Source organism: Rhinolophus sinicus, chromosome 16 (genome assembly GCF_057876585.1).
Source record: "Rhinolophus sinicus isolate RSI-liver-muscle chromosome 16, RSI-T2T, whole genome shotgun sequence".
Taxonomy (NCBI): Eukaryota; Metazoa; Chordata; class Mammalia; order Chiroptera; family Rhinolophidae; genus Rhinolophus; species Rhinolophus sinicus.
In genome coordinates, this window is record NC_142516.1 from 54,352,881 (window position 1) to 54,370,645 (window position 17,765).

Here is a 17,765-nt window from a genome sequence, read left to right on the forward strand (position 1 = left end):
ACAGACAACAAGGAGATAAGCTAGTTTTACCTTACTCCAGATTTTTTACTATTCAACCCATGCTGCTTAGCAGTATCAGGTTAATTTTTCATGAGCTAACCTCTCATTTTTTTAGGTCTCTCTTCTCAAAAATTGTCAATGGTTGCCTCTTAGCTACCAAGCCAAACTTTTCTTTTCTTTTTTGTTTTTTTTGGGTCGCCTGCCTAACCTTTCCTAGCCCGGCTAATTAATTTTCTTGCCATTTTCTGGTGCTTCTGATCTCCATAGCCAGAATTATTACATTTTCAGTTTCATGTTAATTTATCCTTTATATTGGTCTGCCTGTCTTCGTTCAATTTTTTGTACGCTCATCAAACATTTTTCCATTCAATGAGGCCAATACAAGGTCTTACTTTCTGCCTGATGTCTCAAGCCTCACAGATCTCATTTTCCACTGAGGCCTCTAGCCCTGGTCTACATCACACAGCTCTTGTCATCTATATTGTCTCACCTTCTTTCTTGAGAATTTCATCAGCGTTGACCTCAACACCCCAAGTAAGTAGTTCGCAAGATACTCAATTGCAAGAATTGTGTTTTTGTAATCACTCCCCACCAGCACTATTGAGTTATGAACACATGAATGCATAATGTATTCATTCAAAATGGGTTTTGATACTTACTATGTGCTAGCTACTTTTGATGCAGCAGAGAATACGGGCCTTGACTTCCTGGAGCATATATCCAAGTGGAGAAAAATAAAGATGTAAATAAATAAATAAATTAGCTTATCTCTGACTTGGTTAGTTCTGCAATGAAAATGAACTAGGACAATGAGATGCAAAGAAAAAATGGAATTTTGGGGAGTTATGGGTAAAATTTTAGTTAGAGAAAGAGAGAGAGAGAGAGAGAGATTAAGAAATTGGCTCATAATTGTGGAGGTTGGCAAGTCTAAACTCTGAAAGGCAGGCTGGCAGGCTGGGGACACAGGGAGGTGGTGTAGCTTGAGTTCAAAGGCTGTCTGCTGGCAGAATTCCCTCTTCCTCCAGGGAGGTCAGTCCTTTTTTTCTGTTAAAGCCTTCTACTGATTAGATGAGACCCACCCACATTAGGGAGAATAATCTGCTTTACTTCATGTCTTCTGATGTAAATGCTAATCTCATCTAAAAAGTATCTCCTCGAAATATCTAGAATATTGTTCTACCAAATATCTGGATAGCATAGCCTAGCCTAGTTAACACATAAAATTAACCATCACAAGACCTGAGTTGGAGTTTGAAAAATGGGTTTGAGTTAGTTAAAAGAGGAAAAGTGGGAAGGGTGATCCTGATAGAAGGAATAGGTGAAGAGGTGTGAAATACAACATGTGTGAAGCGTTCTATAAGTAGATCATTATTACAAGAGTACAAACTACAAGTTGAAAAATGGTGGAAAGAAATTCTAAGATCTGTGGGAGCCAGGTCATGGAGGGTGTTGTGTGTCATGTTCAGAAACTTTGACTTCATTCTGTAGATAGTAAGGAGTCAGTGAAGGCTCCCTAGTTAGATTTGCAAAGTATACAGATTACCTTGGCTGGAGTGTGGAGAACGGAAGTGGGGGGCAGAGAAACCAGTTATGGAAGCATTATAGTAGTTCCCAAAAGCCATGATTAAAGTGGGAACAATGGGAATGGTTGTACTGTTAAAGGAGGGAGATTATATTCAAGAAATATTTGCAAGGTAAAATAAGCAGAACTTAATGATCAGATTTGTAGAGAGGGAAAGGAGAATCTAAATTGACTTCCAGGTACTGAGTTTGGACGCCAAAGAAGATTATTATAAACTCTAGTTGAGATCATAGTATGAGGGGTGGAGCAAGTTTGTGGAGGACAGAGTGGGAATGATAGAACATTGATGCATATAACACACTCAGATTTGAACATACTAAGTCTGAAGAGCCATAGGGCTTCAAAATGAGGTGTGCAAAACATTCTGTGAGTCTTAAGTTCAAAGGCAGTCGTATGAGAACTTAAGACAAAATTGTGGAACTCATCAGCAGCCAGATAATAGTGTTCTACAAGCGCTCTAATGAAACTGACCAAATAGAACCTAAAGAGAACAAGATCCATGAATCAAGGACGGGGGTGGGGTGGGAATTAACAAAGAGGACTGGGAAGGAATAGTCAGAGAGGTGGAAGGGAACCAGGAGCACAGAGTATCGAGAAGCCAAGGTGAAAGAGGGAACTAAAAGGAATGAGGGATCAACAGTGACAGTGCAGCAGAGAGGTAAAGAGAGATAGTCACTTGCATAGGTCTATGGTATTCAGCGACAAGGGGCCCATCAACAGTATTAGCAAGTGCAACTACAGTGCAATGATGGGAAGAAAAGCCAGACTGCTGTGAGTTGAAGAGTGAGTGGGAATGACAACTATGACAATCTTCCAACAAAAACCATGGCTGAGAAGGAAAGGGGAGAGGAAGACTCAGGTTAAAGAGAAAATTATAGCTTTTAGTATGGGGGATACCCGAGCATGTTTATAGGCTGTGGGAAAAGAGCCAGATTGATGGACAGGCAAATGTTATGGGATGGAGAGATGCTCACTGATGGAGCACAGCACGTATCAGAGGAAACAGGAATGAATGAGTTCAAGGGCCTGGCCTTGAAGAGCCATCTCATTATTGGTGGCTAGAGGACAGAGAGTGTGATTACAAAAAACAAGCACATAGGGAAGTATAAGTAGGGAAGTCCAAAACTAAAAAAAACTGTATGTTGATGGCCTCCATTCTTCAAGGTAGTAATGAGTTGAGATCATCATCAGAATGAGAGTGGTTTGAGATAATTGCTGAAGGTATACAATGGCAAGTAAAAGGAATAGAAGCAACTGCTAAAGGACTCAACTCAAGTTAGAGACCATGGATTTACAGGATATCCAGAGTTAACTACTGTGTGAGGTTTGGTGCTGATAGAGGCAAAAGGAAGGGGCAGTAGAGTTGACAGTGTTGGTAAAGAAATGCTTTCAATGAGCAATTGCTTTAATTCTTCAGACCTCTTTTCTTTTGCTTTAGGATAGTGTTATAGACTAAATCTCAAAAAACATCTCCATATTGTATTCCTTAAAATGTCCACTATCTGAGTCTCTTAATTTTTAAACTATCCTATTTCAGCTTAATGTGAAAAGGAAGAATAACGTTTTCTAGTGATAGAAAATTGCCCCCTCCAAATCCATAGGTGCCCAATTATTAGATAAATAGCAGTAGTGTCTTTGTGCATTTGAAGAGTTCATTTCTTTCCAACAAACCCCAGAAATCTGAATACAGAATTATAAAAACATGTGTGCGCATAGAGATGCATAGATTTGACACTGTACAGATCTTTCATTGGAAAACTAAATACTATTCATGCTGAGTAGTTTTCATAATTGTTTTCTTTCTGTATTATTGAAAGAGAAGCAAATCTGCTTTGTCTATATTCACAGAAATGGAAATTAGTATTGGAAATAAGCAATTAAAGAAAATTACATTAAAGATGAAATATAATACATTAACAATACCATATGGAGAGCACAAAATCTGCTATTAAGCCAGGAAGAAAATGCTCATGAAGGTCCAGAATTCAAGGACAAGCTTTCTCTGCTCCTCTACTCTCTGCAAGGTACAGGATTTCCACACATATGGTGCTAGAATTTTTCACTGTTCTGCAACCCCTGGTGTAGGACCATATGTGCTGCAATCCACAAACACAACGGGATGAGATGGGAATTATCTGCCAGTTTTTCCTTCGAGTTCCCTTGTGTTAAGGAGTTTTATACCTTTGCCTCTATTGTTACCATTCATTGAATTAACTACAGAAGCTTTTAAAGATTTGAAATGTCTCCCCCACCCCAGCCTCATATACGACTGATCGTTGTATAAGCCAGTGCCCACGGTCACCACTGTAATCCATTTGGGCCTCAAACCCCATCTCATGGAAAATTCAATCAGCTAGTTGATTGGACAGTAAATTATACTTTTCCCTGGCTGGCTTTTCTCATGCTTCCAATGCATAAATGCTGTAGCTACTGACTCCTTCTCTCATCACCCTTCTCCCATTTTGATTAGTTTTGGAAAATCAAGAGTAGCATCTTGATATGCCAAATTACTTAGTTCTGGATTTTTCTTCTTTTTTATTTATTTATTTTTTAAAAATACACAAAGGACATATAAGAGGTGAGAGGTAGCTTCCACATTATGGCTTTGAGTTGGCCAGCTTTATGAGGAGTTGACATGGAAGGCAAGCTTTCTCAACCTTGGTACGATTGACATTTGGACCAGATAATGCTTTGTTGTTGGAAGCTGTCCTTTGCATTGTAGAATGTTTGCTAGTATCCCTTGCCTTTATTGAGTCGATGCCAGTGGCCACCCCCCTGTAGTTGTGACAATTAAACATGTTGCCAAATATCCCCTGAGTGTCAAGATTGTTCTTGGTTTAAAACCACTGATCTAGGAATGGAGTCTCTTTGGGAACATTATAATAGACACCCACACCAACAGACTCATTCCTCTTTGAAAAGCAAATAACACTAGGAGGAACAAAGCATTAATCCTTATCATAGTATTTTATAAGTGAGTATAAAAGACTATTGAATCCTGAGAAAATGTTTGTGTGTGCATGTACATGTGGGGGTGGGGGGAGCGGGGAGGCAGTTGAAGAATTCCAGAAGTGAGAAACTAAAGGAAACTAAAGGAAAAATTACCACTGATCAGAAACAAAAAGCAGAAAGCAGTGACTGAGAACATTGAAAACAAAATTCTCTGTCCAGATTTTTCTCAATTCTGTCTCAATGGAACTAGTCAGTAAATATTAACGACTACTTACCTCTCTTTTCTCATTCCCAACACCTAGTTCATTGTCAAATCCTGTTGACTTCATCTCTCAGACATCTCTTAACCTCACCCACTGGTTTCTATTGCCATTCCCGCCATCCTAGTCTAAATCATCACCATCCCTGGTCTAGATTTCTCCAATATTGCTTAATTGTCCTCTGCATTCCAATCTGGTCCTACTCCACTTCCTTCTCTACACTTCAGTCAACATGACATTTTCAAAAATGTAAATCCAATCATAGCCCCCACTGTATTACACCTGTTGATGCATCCCATTGCCCTTAAAGTAAAAAGAGAACTCCTTGATGTGTCCAGGAAGCCTCTGTTCCTCTTGAGTCTGATGTCATAACATATTCCCATATCATTCATTAAGCTCCCTCTTTTCCTGGATGTTTGCACATTTTATTCCTTCTGTTCTGAATGCACTTCCCTCCCTTTCCCTTACTCATTCTTCACATTTCAGGTGTAAGTGAGCGTAGATTTAATTATCATCCACCTGCTTCCCTTAGAATGCTTGCTCCATGAAAGCAGGGAGGGATCTGGTCTATTTGGGCCCACTTTGTCTCTCCAAAGACCAGCAACTCAATGCCAGCATACAGTAGTTGTCTGATCAATATTTGTCTCATTATTGAATGAAGAAACAGATAAACTATCCTGCAGAGAAATCGATGAAGAGCTTTGATGCGGCTGCATCTTCTGAATGTACTACCCCAATCTATTAAATAAACAAATGCTACTCATTCACTCTGATCACATTGTGACCAGTTCATGTGGCAACTAGGCTACAAGCTGGTGGGCAAGCACTCTGTCCCAAATAGCTTTGCTTCTTCCCTGCGGGCCTCGTTAAGTGCTAAGAGCTGACTGAATTCATATAAAAAATGAACAAACGAATACATGAATGGATAAGTGAATTAATGCAAATTTTATATGCTAAATTCCATAAAACAGGGGCCAAGTCTACATTTTAATTTGTGTCTTAGCACTAGAGAGTTCTACGTTCTTTCACCATGAATTTATTAAGATTTCTGATTTTCTTGTGTTCTCCCTTATTGTGCACATCTCAAAGTTATTCCTGAACAAAACCTAACTGAGATTTGAATAAGCTGATAAGTTGTGTGTATGTGTGAGGGGGGGAACTTATTGAAAGTTACTTCCCACAGGTAGCGTTTTAAAGTACTCGACAGACCTTAACTTGATGAGGACAATGCAAATTTCATCTCTGTTCGCCAAGTCTATAGGCTCAGATCCCCAGTAAAAAGTGAAGAAGGAAATCCTAGGATGGCCTGAAGATGAGCGTGGCCCATGGCAAAAGATTTGCAAATACAGTAGAATTCGGGCTCTGCTCCAGGGAAATTTTATTCTTTAATCCTTGTATCTTCATGATACAAAATAATGATGATAAAGATCATGACAATTGACATTTTAGTGCACACTTGACTAAGTTTTAAATTTGGCAGCTGGCCACCTTTATCTACATTCTCTTCATGACTACAAGGTATAATTGTTAAGGGTCAGGAAATGAGGCTCAGAGAGATTCATTTCTGGTCCAGATACATACTCTATTTTTGTATCTCTGCACTGGGGCATGAGGGGAAAGACAGGGTGATCATAAAGGCATAGTTGCCAATTTTATGCAGTATGTTTTTGAGATTACACCAAAAACTGTAGTTTACGTTGACTAGGTACAACCATGGCCAGTATCGGTTGAAAGTGTGTGTGTGTGTGTGTGTGTGTGTGTGTGTGTGTGTGTGTGTATACTAATGCTGCCCAAACATGAAAAGCATTTCACTTTTACATATAAGTTTTGTATGCATTGTCTCATTGGATCCTTAAACAATCTTCTTTCTAGAGGTATATCCTCATATCCTCATTTCACAGATGAAAATGCAAACACTCAATCCAAGGTCTGTAGACAACCAGTAGTTCTGCCCGACCTTCAGCAAAAGTCTTGGGAATATGAGTTCAATGCTCCATTTATGATAGTGTTTGAAGTGTTTTGTTTTGTTTTCCGCTTGTTTGTTTTTTACCAAGATGAACAGAGAAGAAAGTAAGTGTTACCCAGACCACGAGAGGGATCAGTTATGGAGGAAGCCTGTGGGATTTTTAAGGTTGTAGGATGGGTAATGTTGAGTAAAGAGAACACTGGCTTGGAGGTGGGAATTCATGCAGAGCTAATGAATGACAAGCTAGGACTGAGATAGGAAAAATATCTTGTTAGCTCTAGGAGTTTCCTAGAAAAGCTTTAGACTCAGGAAAGGTATTTCCAAATTTGTTATGGCTTGGAGACTTGGACTAGAATGTTGAGAATTGAGAAAGAAAAGTCAGACAAGAGGGCACTGATGTGTATGCAGAAAGGGGGTAAATGCTAGATGATCTAACACTGAATTCATCTTACCAAATGTATCAATTCAACAGTTTTTAAAGTAGAATATTACCGATAATAATAATAGCTAACATTCAAGTTCTTAAAATGTTCCAGGTGCCATTCTAAAAACAAAATGATTAACTCACTTAATCCTTCCAATGAATGCATGTTTGCTGTGGTGTTTATGAAACAGTACTTCTTGGGTGCAGTCCCTTAGCTATAACTTGGGCAAGTTACTGAACATCTCAGTTCCTTGATTTCCACATTATAAAATAGGAATCATAAAAGAAATTATCTTAGAGGTTTGTTTTGATCAATAAAAAGTAAACATGTAAAAGGATTTAGAACAGTGCTCGATACATGGTGAGTGCTATATAAGCATTTGCTCTTATTAGTTTTATTTATAGATGAGGGAATAGAGGCATGGGGAAGTAATAGGCTCATAGTCACACAGCTAGAAAGTACCAGAGCTGGGACTTGAACCCAGGCATATAGCTCCAGGAGCTATACTCTTAGCCAGAATGCTGTAATGTCCCATTTCAGTACCCATTGATAATGGTTAGAACTCTAGAGTTGAGCAATGAAGTCTGAGATCCAGGCTTTTCCCTTGGAGAATATGATAGGCAGAATAATGGCCCCCCTCAAAGATTTTCACCTCCTAATCCCTAGAACCTGTGAACATGTTCTATTCCATGACAAGTGTCAGCATTAAGGTTGCTAATCAGCTTGACTTTAAAATAATCCTACATTATCTAGATGAGACCGATGTAATCGCAATGTTCTTAAATGTGGAAGAGAGAGGCAGAAGTGTCATTGTCAAAATGATAAGATGTGACTAAGCCTTGACCAGCCATTGCCAGCTTTGAAGATGGAGGAAGGGGCCATGAGCTAAACAATGAGAGTAGCTTCTAGGATCTGGAAAGGCAAGAAAACAGATTCTCCCCTATGGCCTCCAGAAAGGAACACAGTCCTGCAACACCTTGATTTTAGCCCAGTGAGACCCATTTTGGACTTCTGACCTCCAGAATTATAAGGTAAAAAATTTGCTTTGTCTTAAGCTGCTACCTTATAATAATTTATTATAGCAGCAATAGAAAACCAATATAGGAGCCTTCAATGTGATTAGGAAGAAAAGAACGCAGGGACTGCACTACACACAGAAGACTAGCCACCACCTCCTCAAGGCATGGAGGACAGAAGTGTGACTGAGACACTAGTGAACAAATCTAAAATTTGTATTTCAGTGTTTTGAGGGTATTAAGTATTTTTTTTTTTTTTTTTTTTGCCTACTAGGCAATTAATTATTTCTCAATAAAACTGATTGTCACACCTTAGTCATAATAATAAATGCTACAGTCTATAAAGTATTCTCTCTTCCACTAGTGCGTTTCATCCTTGTGTCTAGGTCATCAGGGTAGGTAGTACCTGATACACTGTGGAAAAGTGACAGATGATGGGATGTAGGGGTCAAGACTCAGGTGCAGATCATGTCTTCACTCCATGGTAGCTGCTGTCCGGCATGGGAGGGAACTTCTCTGAATGGTGATTTCTCCATTAGTAACATAAGAGCGGCACTCTTTTGAGAGGAATGAAGGGGATGCCACCGGGAAGGATGCTTGCCATTCAGTAAGCTCTGTATAAGTGAGGGTTATTTTTTTCTATCTACATTTTACAGATAGGGAAACTTAAGTGACAGAGGGGAATAAGTTGAGTGAATTTGTCAACTAGTTAATGACAGAGTCAAGACTTGGTCTATGTCCCTATTATAAAGACTCTTCCATTAAATCTAGTTTTCCTTAAATGACTTTAAAAAATGCATTGCTGTAATTAGTAACTTGCTAAACTAATCTGATTGTAGTAATCAACTTATTTATAATTTATGCCCTGCTTGCTTCCAACAAGCATTAGAAATGACTTGATCAGATTTAATGCCTGCAGAAGGTACCTTAGTCAGCGTCTTTAGCAGTGCTGCCATAGGCTCACCACGCTGAAAGGGGCAGAGCAGTCATGTTTTCTAACAGGACATTCTTGACGCAACAGGGTCTGCTGATTAAGTGGGGCATACTCATGGGTCTGGGGGGCAAATTCATGGGTCCTCTATCTTCACTATCTAGCATTCATGCTATTTGCTAATGGAACATATTCTAGAGATTACACTATCAGAAATCCACTACAGAAACCTACCTATTCTCACAATCCAAGTTAAGTTCAAAACAGGGCCGTGTGTAGGGCAACAATTGGAAAAATGGCAGTGACTGATAAATAGTAAAACTGCTTACTGACCTCAGGAAATATATTTTGAAAAATGTGTAACAGAACACTCTTAGCATTCTGTTTATTTTAATACTAGGCTTTGAAAATGAAATACCGTGTTTCCCCGAAAATAAGACCGGGTCTTATATAAAGTTGTGCTCCGAAAGATGCATTCGAGCTTATATTCAGGGGATGTCATCCTGAAAAACCATGTGGGGGCTTATTTTCCGGTAGGTCTTATTTTCGGGAATTTGCATCAGTAGGTTAACAAGCCACTCCTCTGAACAAGTTAAGATAGAGGAAAGCCTGATGTTGGGCAAAGGAAGGAACTGGGTGGGTGGGGGGGGTGAGGGACAAGTTCAAGTCTAACATTAGTTCAGATTGCAGCCTGATGTGGTGTGAAATGCACATATAAACACATTTATTTGTTTAGCTTTTTAATAGCTATACTTTATTATACTCTATAAGATACAAATCAGTGCCTAACCTTACAGGTCCGTTACAGAATGCATGCCATTTTCATGCGTAATTGTAATGAAGATGGGAAATCATAAATATAGTAAGAATAGCAAAGAAAAGTCATATGGGAGTTTAAGGATATAGCACATTTAGTTGGAGAAATGAATAAAAGCATTTGCAGGAGCTGTTTTTGAGTTAAGCTTTGTGAAATACATTTATTTATATATTGCATTTGAGGTGATAGAGGGAGAGCCAGGTATGAGTGTGTGTCAGTGTGTATGAATGAATAAGATATGGACTTTTTAAGTGGGACGAAGATGGAAGAAATATTAATTTGTTTATTCAATCAAACATATTTCTGAAGTAGCTCCTGTGTGTTATGCTCATTTTGGGGGGCAGAGAGATGAGTAAGACAGATGGATCTCTACCTTCACAGCAGGTAGTAAAAGTTGTCCATGGATACAGTTCATTAAAAGAAAGAAGCCATGGAAGATAGTACCAGAAAAAGCACAAACAGACTCTTGGAATGAAATGATCATTCTTTTTAACTTACTTCACTTTATGAAGAGACTGTGTTTATTGTTGGCTGTTCTAAGTAAATGCATCACTTCCAGGTATATTCCACTATGACAGATGAGGTTTGTAGTTTGTCTTATATCCTCAAAAACAACGCACAAGATACTTTTTATCATTCTCTTTTTGTTTAATAGAAGAGAAAAGAAACATTAAAAAGTCTTCAATAATTGCTAGTATAAATGCTTTTGTTCCATATGCACAATAAGAGTATCTAATATTCATATTGAGCTAAGAATGTGTTTTGCATATATTAACTTATTTAGTACTTGCAGAATGTACATTATTGTCATGCCCATTTTGTAGATAAGTAAATTAAGACATTGAAGGATTAGCTGATTCACCCAAGGCCAGTGGTTTTATATCTCGTTAGCAACAGAGCCAACAGATGGACACAGGTGGACTAGCTTGAGAATCGATGTTCTCAATTAATCTAAGATGCTTCAAGTACCATATTACTCATTCCTAGAAATTTCCTGGATGAGCTAATTAGAAGCTCCTTGTGTATTTCTCCACCTAGCATTTCTCCTGAAATTCTCTTAAGCCTAACATATTTTTTTGGGGGGGTACATTCCATGGGCCTGCACAGATGTATGTGAGAATGTGGCCCCCACATCTGAAGGTAGATGATGTTGGTTTTTGTTGTATCACGGGGCTTCTGCATTTAGCGAGTGGTGTTGGCCATCTAGGGCTTTCCAATTCCTTTAGTGGGAGTTCAGCAGCTCAAACTTCCAGCATCAAGTAAGGCCCATACACTCCAAAAGTGTACACTCAGCCCTTCCGTGGCAGGGAAATAGAAATCCCCTGCTGGGTTTAACATTCTTGCTTTGTACTCTAATCAGCAAAAATTCTTTTTTCCCCAAGTCAGTATTTGTTCATGCATTTCCAGAGGCCTGGGAGGAAGGATATTATGCAGAGAACACACCCAAGCATATAACCGGATAGATTAAAAGATCCAGATGGACACCCAATGTACTCACATAAATACATAAAAGGCCAAACTAGGGCACTAAGTGGTGGCACTTATTGTAAAGTGGCACTGAAGACTGTCATTTCCTTCTATTTCTAAACCAATTTAGATTTCAGGGCTCATTTGTAGCACTGGTTCTATTGCCATCCGTAACCCAGGGGATTTTCACGTTCTCTTCTTCACAGATATTAGTCTTCTTCCTATTCTTTTTAAAGGCATAAAACTTTTTAACTAACTTATTCTCAAATCTTTCCTACACCGAGCCATTTCCTGTGTGTCTTATTGCAAAGCTAGGGGAAAGAAAAAAGTCCTGAACTGATTCGAATCTATACTGAAAAATTATCTTGAGGTGTATCTTCGGGAACCCCTGGAGGTATCTAGAGGTTGTTGGACTCACTCATGGAAGCTGCCGTGTAGGTCAAGACAAACACCAAAAGTAAGGGGGGAAAGAAAGAAGCTCAAATGTTCATTCACCACGAGCTGGGAGCCAGATATCTTTACACAGGGTGATGACAATCATGGGTGGGCCTTGGAAGTAGGTTCTTTACACAAAATTAGGGCATTTGAAAAATGTCACAAATAATTATTTCACTAGTGAACAAAAGATTGTAACTAAGTGCGAGTTCTCCTTATAAGCTAAGACAAAAGATTCTGAGATTCATCCAGAGCTCTCAGACCCCTGGTCTCCATGCCTGCACAGAGGGTGTGAGCAATTTTTGGAAGATATGATTCAGAAGGGGTATGGAGGTTTTACATAGAAATGTATTTTAAAATATTGTTATATTTTTATACTTTTAAATATTTTTAAATGAAAAAGGCAAATATACACTTTTACAGGAAATCACTAAATTATGTGCTAAATTATTCCACATTATGTTTTGAGATTGGAGGGTGAAGAGGTGGGATGAGGAAGGCAGAAACACCACTGTTTCCATCATTTAATAGAAAAATGAGAAGCCCCAACACCCCAAGATGAAATGGAATGTAATGCCAAATTGCAATGTTATTCATACGTAGATGACATAATTCAATTTGAAACACAAAAGGAAATTCCAGTAGTCCAGTTTGTATTCACAGATGTCTTGATATCCTCATAGCGTATTTTGTAAGTAGTAGGTACTGAATAAATTCGTTTTGAATGCTTACTGAATTAAAGTCAAACAATAAAACAATTATTGGCAAACATTTACACATTCCCAAGCACACTAGGAACCATTTGGATGTGCAAACAGGCCATGAGTGTGAGCAGGTGTCAATTCTGATACGGTAGAGAGGAGGTGACTGGACTTGAGCCAGGAAACCTGGCTTTGAGTCTCTGTCCTTACATTTGCTGCTATGCTACTGAGATGAGACCTTTAGCTGTGTCAATGTCCTCATCTGTAAATGGGTCACTTCCTTTCAGGCAACAACTACTTAAAGTTCTTTCGGAGTTTTGTAATAATATATGTCATAATTCCTTATAAAGTTTTTGGTCCTAAGCAAATACAATGGATGTATTACTGGTTAAACAAATAGTTATTTAATAAAAAATAAAAAAAATCCCAAGAAAGTGTATTTAAAGTATACCAGTTTGGGGGTGAGGGAGGGATGGGGAAAAAGCTGGTCTAGGAATTTGCCTCTCCAAGTTCCATCCTTTCATGTAGGGTAGATTTGCTTTATGGATTTTACATACGTTGGACTTCCACATAAGATTTTTATCTGAATAAATGGTTTTACTGATTTTTTTTTTTTAAAAAAACAAGATTAAAGACCATTGAATTAATTCCATTTATTTGGGTTTGAAGTGTGAAAATAGAAACCTAAATGTCTGGAACAGGAGAATGGGTAAATAGTTTGTAGTATTCTTGCAATGGAATACTACTCAGCATTAAAAAGGAATGAAATACGTGTACACACAGCACATGAACAAATCTCTAAAACACTATATTGAACTAAATAAGGCAGACACAAAAGAGTAGATATTTTATTTCATTTATATAATGCTAACTATATATTTGGGCATCTTTCTGCATGATGCTATCGACTGAAAAGGAGCACAGGGAAATTTTGAAATGATAGACGTGTTACTGATCTTGATCTAGCAACTGATTACCCAGATACACATATATGTAAAAAAGGGGGGGGGGCTTTGAGCTATGCAGTTAAGATTTGTGCAGTTCTCTCTATGTAACTATATCATGGTTTTAAAAAGTAGGCACAGCCATTTGTTTTTCTAGTCATTGTTTTACAGAAGGGAAATGGAATCCACTAAGTTCCAGAAAGATACAGAGGGAACAGTAAAAATATACTCATCTCTCTATGATGCAGTGTATCTCCCTACTCTCAGCCCCTACAGAAACACACACACACACACACACACACACACACACACACACACACACACAGTGTACACACCAATACATACACTTCTCCTTGAAGCTTATTTCCTTTCTTATCCCCTTCTTCTTCTTTCTCTTTTCCTTTCCAGAATATACTAGGTTGCTAGATATTAGAAAATATTTTCATTGAATAACAAATAGTTCTCATCTTTTAAGTAGTTTTGTGTTCCTAACCCATCCTATAAGACTCTCTGATAATCTTTATATGAATTGGCAAACAAATAAAAGATTTCTATTCCCAGAAAAGAATATTTTCCTAGAAAATTATTTTACTAATAACCCCGATACAGAAATATGTCTAAAGTCTCAATGATGCTTATGTGTAAAATAATGTTAACATTTATGCAGTAGTTATTATGGCCCAGGTACTGTTCTAAACAATTTGTAGGGATTAATTATTTTGTTTTTTCAACAAATCCATAAGTAAATGCAGATGGAAAGAACTGAGACACACAGAGATTAAGTAACTTGCCTAAAGTTATACAACAGGTAAGTGAAGGAGCTGGAATAGGGACCCAGATTCCCACCTCTCATTAGCCACATGTGGGGCAAGGCAATCTCTCTAAGCAGATAGGATGTATTCACTTTTAGCTCTAAGCTCCTAGAACACTAGCCTACAGCTAGATACCAGGTGTGATTAAAAAAATAAGGTGAATACTTAAATTAAAAAAAAAAATGTTACAGTAAAATTCACATTGCCATTAATCCCCCTCAAAATACTCCCCCTCACTTTGCACACAATTATCCCATCGTTCTTGCTACTTTCTGAAGCAGTTCTGGAAGTCCTCTTTCCTGAGTGTCTTTAGTTGCGTTGTCATAAATGCCTCCATGTCCTGACTAATTCAAAATATTTACCTTTCATGGTCATTTTGACTTTGGGAAAGAGCCAGAAGTTACACAGTGCCAGATCCGGTGAATAAGGTAGATGAGGACACACCTGTAATGTTTTCATTTGACAGAAATACCATATACCAGAAGTGATGTGTGACATGGAGCATTGTCATGATGGAGGATGAAACCATTTGCCGATTCCATGATTTATGGTACACTTTAAAACACACCTTTACCATAGCTCACACTTTATTGACTGCACCGAACAAGTTGAAACTTGTCACACACTGTTACTAAGGTTCAACGTGCCATTTCCTGTATTGAAAATCACTGCCTTTCCATTGGATGGCACTGGACAGCAGCGTTCACTGTATTTTGTGATCATAACAGAAAGGCTCCATGTCACACATCACTTCTGATATGGCAATACTTTGCAGGTCCATCCAAGCCAGTGCAGATGGCAAAAACACATTCCCCATCCATGGTCCTAAGGCAATATTCCATTGTATATCACCTACTCTTTATCCATTCATCCATCTATGGACACCCAGGCTACCTCCACATCTTGGCCATTATAAATAATGTTGCAGTTAACATATGGGTGCACTTGTCCCCTTGAAGTCACATTTTGGGTTTCTTCAGATAAATACTCAGAAGTGGGATTACTGGATCCTTCTTAGTCTCTTATTATAGCTTTTATTTTAAAGTCTATTTTGCCTGGTATAAATACTACTATGTCGGATTTATTCATTTGTTTTGATTTTCATGAAATATCCTATTCCCATCCCTTTACTTTCAGTCTGTGTGTGTCTTTCAATCTAAAGTGAATCGCTTATAGGAAGCATATGTAAGGGTCATGTTTTCTTATCCATTCAGCCACTTTATCTTTTGATTGGAGTATTTAATCCATTTACATTTAAACTAATTATTGATTGATTGTAGTTATTGCCATTTTATTATTCATATTTTTTATCTTTTTTCCATCTTAAATAAGTCCCTCTAAGAATCCTTATAATACTGGTTTGGTGGTGATGAACTCCTTTAGCTTTTTCTTGTCTGGGAAGCTCTTCTTGTCTGTTCATTGACTCTAAATTATAGCTTTGCATTGGTAGAATAATCTTGATTGTAAGTTCTTACTTTTCATCACATTGAATATTTCCTGCCAATCCTTTCTGGCCTGCAAAGTTGCTGTTAAGAAATTGCTGACAGTTTTATGGGAGCTCCCTTGTAGGTAACTACCTGCTTTTTTCTTGCTGCTTTTAAGATTCTCTTTGTCTTTAATATTTGACATTTTAATTGTGATGTGTCATGGTGTGGGTTTGTTTGGGTTCACCTTGTATGTGACTCTCTGAGCTTCCTGGGCTTGTATGTGTATTCCATTCACCAGGTTAGGGAAGTTTTGAGTCATTATTTCTTCAAAAAGGTTTTCAATTTCTTGCTCTCTTTTCCTTCTGGTACCACTATGATGTGAATATTGTTATGCTTGATGTTGTCCCAGAGGCCCCTTAAATTATCCTCATTCTTTTGGATTATTTTTTCTTTTTGCTGTTCTGATTGGGTGTTTCCTCCTATCTTATCTTCTGAATCCCTGATTTGATCCTCTACTTCATCTAATCTACTATTGATTCCCTATAATATATTCTTCTTTTCAGTTATTGTATTCTTTATTTCTGCCTGGTTCTTTTTTATGTTTTCTATTTCCATTTTTATGTTTTCTTTCTCTTTGTTGAAGTTCTCCTTGAGATCACTGAGCACCCTGATAACCAGTGTTTATAACTCTGCATCTGGTAGATTGCTTGTCCTCCATTTTGTTTAGTTCTTTTTCTGGAGCTTTGTTCTATTCTTTTATTTGGGACATGTTTCTTTGTCTCCCCATTTTGGTTGCCTCCCTATATTTGTTTCTATGTATTAGGTAAGGCTGCTATGCCTCCAGGTCTTAGTAGAGTGACCTTCTGCAGAAGGCGTCCTGTGGGATCCAATGGTGTAATTTTCCTGGTCACCTGAGCCAGCTGCTCTAGTGTGTTCCTTGTGTGGGTTGTGTGTGCTCTCTTATTGTAGTTGAGCTTTGGTTGCTCTTTGCACATCAATGGGAGGGATTGACTCTTGAGCTGACTGGTTGTGAGGACTGGCCATAACTACGGTGGAGGAGCTGTGGTGTAAGGGTTGACCCTACAGAGCAGGGTTCACATTTATAGGGCTCTGGTACCTGCCCAGTCTACCGTTTGGGTGTGTCATCTTAGGAGCTGGCCATGTGATGGTCCTGCTTGGTCTGAAACTGGCCATCAGACATGCCAACCCTGGAGTCTCCTGGGAGGCAACCTGCTGCAGGCCAAGCATAGCTAAAGCCTGTGTCTTGCCTGGGGACACCTGGTATGAGCCACAGTGCAATCTGAAGATTGCTGCCACGTGCACTGGTCTTGGAGCTACCTCAAGAGGCCAAGCGTCTAACTAAGGCCACTGTAGCTAGTGCCAGGCTTGGGGCTTCTCAGTCAGAGGTACAGGATACAATGAAGCCAGGTGCTGCTTGTATGGGTTTTCTGAATCTTTGAGAGATTTTATGAAAGTTCACAGCATGAGCTAAGACATTATTTATTTACTTATTTTTTTGTATAGAAAAACCAGTGGAAATAACTTGGTTGTGCCCAAAATTTGGGTGGGCCATGGTCTCAGGGAATCATTAGGGCAGGGCTGATGAAAGTTGATAGTTTGATGGAGACTCAGATAATTCATCTGTGTGCATGCAGGGAGAGCGAGGGCTCATTGAAGAAGCAATGGCTTCTACTATCTCATCCATTTGGGAGAAAGCTGCCCCTCCAGCCTTCATCCTGAAGCTAGACAACTTGGTTCCTCCACCTTTTGAGCTGCTGCTCCAGCACTGGAGCTCAAAATGAAAAGTGAGTAAGTGTGTGTGGAGGCCCTTTAAGAGGAGTACCTAAGATTGCATCTGTTCTTTGTCTCACTCAGCAACAATCTGCACTGTTTTTCATAGCCGGAAGTTATGGGGACTTCTTTCCCCAGCACTGGGACCCTGGGCTAGGGAGCCTGGTGTGGGGCTGGGATCCCTTGCTCCTCTGGGGGTGACCTCTACAGCCGCAATATCCCTCCCAATTTTTAATGGT

At 38.8% G+C, this 17,765-nt stretch overlaps 1 long non-coding RNA gene across 1 annotated transcript in view; it reads left to right on the forward strand.

Annotated features, from left to right (window-relative positions):
* Positions 1 to 17,765, forward strand: part of LOC141571336 (uncharacterized) — a 518,221-nt gene that overhangs the window by 250,920 nt on the left and 249,536 nt on the right. The gene's annotated exons all lie outside the window — the stretch shown is intronic.